This window comes from Physella acuta, unplaced genomic scaffold (assembly GCF_028476545.2).
Source record: "Physella acuta isolate Inbredline_101_S28 unplaced genomic scaffold, ASM2847654v3 ptg001637l, whole genome shotgun sequence".
NCBI classification, from domain to species: Eukaryota; Metazoa; Mollusca; class Gastropoda; family Physidae; genus Physella; species Physella acuta.
The window spans coordinates 1-5000 of record NW_026733151.1 but is presented as its reverse complement, the minus strand read 5'-3'; positions in this window follow the sequence as shown (position 1 = coordinate 5000).

Here is a 5000-nt window from a genome sequence, read left to right as displayed (position 1 = left end):
AGAATGCGCGCAATATCCCGTATGGGGAGAATTTTATCTTGTATTCTGGGGCTCAGAGACCCCCCCTCCACCCCCGCGCCGCGGGTGAACGGATAAAAAGTCACAGGAAAAAAAAAAACAAAAAAAAAGTCACAGTTTTTGCTAGGAAAAAAAGTCACAGAAAAAAAGTCACAGTGGAAAAATTTTATCGGAAAAAAAGTCACAGAAATAAAGTCACAGAAAAAAAGTCACAAAAATCTTTTTAGAAATATTTTGATTTATTTGTTGAAAATCGTAAAATTCTGTATGTTTATTGTTATGGGTTGTATTATTTGATAACATATATTATTTATATACGTTAAAAGCATTATCGTTTATAACGATTGTAAGTAAAAAATACTCTAAGATAATTTACACAACAATCTCAACTTGTGTTACGTATTTAGTTAAATATCCGGTAGAGAAGTTAATTATAAAAGAAATTTAGGCACACCGTGTTTTGCCTATGTTTTGCCGTAAGCTATTCTCTGGCCGGCCTCTCCTCAGCAGGCATTGTCCGAACATATTTTGTGTTGTTGACGTTTTGTGTAAATTACGGCCTTTGAACCTTGTCGGCTTTTTGTTTTGATCCTATGCTTTGTTTTGTAATGAGCGTGATAAATGTGAGCAGTAAGTGTGGTTGACCTATAGTTGCGATGAGTTGAGGGCAGCAAGTCAGATGACCTTACCATTTCACGGTAATTTAATGTTAGTATTTTTTAAAAACACGACGAAAACTGAGGACGTTGGAACATTCTATTAAATGCTATTAATATTATGTTTTACATAATTACAATATACATACTTCATACGAAATATTTTTAGATTAATTATAAAAATTAACCTGCGTATAAAACCTACACACATTACATTACATTTAATTAATCCTAAGTTAATTTGCACTCTCTTAATATATAATTCATAAAAGTATTAACAAATTCCATTCAAATATATATTTGTGACTTTTTTCCTGTGACTTTTTTTCCTGTGACTTTTTTTCCTGTGACTTTTTTTCTGTGTTTTTTTTTCCTGTGTTTTTTTTTTTTCCTGTGACTTTTTTTCCTACAATTGCGCCGCGCCGCACCACTAGCAAGGCCAGTCGTAAGGATAAATTATTTTATTCTCGGGTCTGTAATTTGTAACCAAAGCGTCACATGGAATTCATCTCATTAATTAAGAGGTCAACGAACCCACGGTGGTGTCTTTATTTACTGCTTGTAGTCCCTCGTTTGACCGGGTCAATTAAGGCTAATTAAATTAACATACCACACACGCATCCGGGTTATGGAGGTACGTGCTAATGTGTCGCAGGTAGAGGTAGGCTACAGGGTGGTATGGGGTAGGAGGGGTGTGGTATGGGGGGGGGGGGAGGGGTTAAAGAGAGGAGGGGGGTGAGGAGGGCGTTGACTTCGAATTAAAATTAAAAGCCACAGGAAAAAAGTCAGTTTGAGTGAGATACCCCCTCCCCACGAGTTCTAACTGATACTCCCGCTTCTGATTTTAACTGTTTCTATACGTGCCACATTTAGTTATGATATCACAATTATAATCAGGGTAGCATCACTAACGACAACAGCACAGAGGGCAACACCAATAAGAAATATCCACGAGAGTAACATCAACATAGGCAACATAACCTAGGGGAATCTTACCGAGGGCAACATTACCGAGGGCAATATTAGAGAGGGAAACATTTCCTTGGGAAACATTACCGAGGGTAACCTTACCGAAGGCAACATTGCCCAGGGCAATTTTTACCGAGGGCAACATTACCTAGGGGAATATTAGCGAGGGCAATATTAGCGAGTGCAACAATACCGACGGCAACATTACCCAGGACAACAATAATGAGGACAACATCAACATGGGCAACATCAACATGAAACTTCCCCTAGATAAGCATCAACAAACCCCACAACACCCACGACAACATCAACAAACCCCACAACACCCACGACAACATCAACAAACCCCACAACACCCACGACAACATCAACAAACCCCACAACACCCACGACAACATCAACAAACCCCACAACACCGACGACAACATCAACAAACCCCACAAAACCGACGACAACATCAACAAACCCCCACAACACCGACAACAACATCAACCAACCGCACAACACCGACAACAACATCAACAAACCCCACAACACCGACGACACCATCAACAAACCCCACAACACCGACGACAACATCAACAAACCCCACAACACCCACGACAACATCAACAAACCCCACAACACCGACGACAATATCAACAAACCCCCACAACACCGACGACAACATCAACAAACCCCACAACACCGACGACACCATCAACAAACCCCACAACACCGACGACACCATCAACAAACCCCACAACACCGACGACAACATCAACAAACCCCACAACACCGACGACAACATCAACAAACCCCACAACATTGACGACAACATCAACAAACCCCACAACACCGACGACAACATCAACAAACCCCACAACACCGACGACAACATCAACAAACCACACAACACCGACGACAACATCAACAAACCACACAACACCGACGACAACATCAACAAACCCCACAACACCGACGACAACATCAACAAACCCCACAACACCGACGACAACATCATTGTTTTCATACGGTCAGTGTTTCTCACTGTCTTTTGTGTCTAAGTAGGCCATTGCTGTTGTGTGTCACAGAGGGTAAAGGTCAGTGTACGCCAGACGGGGTCAGAGGTCACTCTACCCGAGCTCCATGGCGTGATTCAGTTTATTGGCCGGAGAGTTGAGCGGTCAGATAACACAACGACCCCTGTCGACCAAATATCTGACCACGACCGTCTGACCCAAACCGTCTGCCTCAACTGTCGGACCGTCTGACCAACGACCGTCTGACGACGAGAATCTTACAACGACCGTCTGACCAACGACCGTCTGACCAACGACCGTCTGACCAACGACCGTCTGACCAACGACCGTCTGACCAACGACCGTCTAGCCGTCGTCTGACGAAAAACTGTCTGACCTCATGTCTAACCACAGCCGTCTGACCACGACTATCTGACCACGAACTTGACCGTCTGACCACGACCGTCTGCCTCGACCGTCTGCCTCGACCGTCTGCCTCGACTGTCTGCCCACCTGCCCAACGACCGTCTGTGGAGAGTATCCGAACAGTACCGCCGAAATTCTCGGGCGCCTAGATCTATATCCTGTTGAGCCATACCTGACTGATGTATCTGACAACTACATAAGTAAATGACATGGGAGGTAGTAAAACACTGGATTTTTTTTTTCACCTGCCGATATCGATGTGAGGGTTATGGTTAAAGAAACAATGTCAGGATAAATTATACAACTAATACAAAAATATTTTCGGCAAATGTTTAAATATAATTATTTTCAATTTTTATCCCCCCCCCCACCCTCCCTCACCGCCACACCTATCAGCTGTTGTTATACTTCCTTACAAATAGCCACCTCACGCCCGAACGTTGTAAGAAAATTTCCATCCACCCACCCCCTGGAGGAAACTCTGCACCCCCCACCCCCCCATCCCAGTACCACGTCGTCACAAAAGCTCGTGGCCCAAGTTACGTCATGTATTTTTATAAAAGATCCGTTAGTAGTTTATATTAAGTTATATTATAACACATATATGACTGCAAATCATATTCTTAATGTTTTAATGTTAACAATTCACATATTTATAAGGCCAAAAATTTGATAAAACCAAGAGAGGCTATAATGAAATAAAACATGGTTTACAATTATCAGGGTTGCGTCCCTTTATTTAAAAACGTCTTTTAAACAGAAAGAAATATTTCAACGCCAAGAGAAGACAAAGGTAAAGAATAAAAGTCCAAGTATTATTTAAGAAAATAAATGCCTTGATAAATTTCAAAGCTGATCAAAGCATTCAACACAATATTCCCGTCACCTTAAGATGAAGCCGTAAGTGGTGTTTGTCATTGTAAATAAATTATGGTTTGCAAATGCTGCATCAGGCTTTATTTCTACATGACGATGAAGATGGAGGCAATGTAGTCCACGATATGAAGGCTTAAAAAATGGATCGATTTATCATGTTTATTGTTTTTTTTTTTCAACTGATACCGTTTAGTGTTCTTATATGGTTTATTTCCATTTCCTTGCTTTTGTGTAACGATGTGTATTTGTTGTAAAAGGGAATGAACTGTGTAATTAACGAAATATTTTAATTTCCTAAGTTGTCTCTCTTATAATACAAATCCTTATTACATAGGCAATCGCTTACATATTTATGACTTCAGACTTTATAGACAAGTATATATATATATATACACACACACACACACACATATATATATATATATATATATATATATATATATACCTCGAAAATGTATATATAGCCTACACATACACAATACTAATGCACGCACACACACCCATGAACATGAAATAGGTGCCCTGTTTAGCAGTTATCAGTAGGCCTTCAATTAATTCTTTCTAAGCCAACCCTTAGCTCAACCTAAAATCCTAATAATAACACTTAAAACAAAACAACTTTTTCGCCGTATTTTCATGATACGTCCTTAGCATCGTTTACCCTAGGGTTTACATAAAAGGCATGTTTAGCTCTGCTGTTTGGTATTCTCGCATCGCAGTGTTCTATCCAGGAATTGTACTTCTACTTTCCACACATCTCACTCCGATTTGTGTTTTCTACTTGGTCATATCTCCGTAATTTAAATATTTTTCCCAAGTATATAAGTCAGGACTCAACTCGTACATGATTGAAGACAAACTATGGACGCTATATGTATGTTGGCTGTATGATATGTCTGAAAATAGGAGTTGTGATATTTTTATACATTGCACGGTCAGAAACGAATGTTAGGGATATTTCAAGAAAATTGTTGCTAGGGTTAGCGTTAGAATTAGTTATATTTAGTTTACTACCAGTAACCCAACACCCCTTTCAATAGAACATTCCATCACT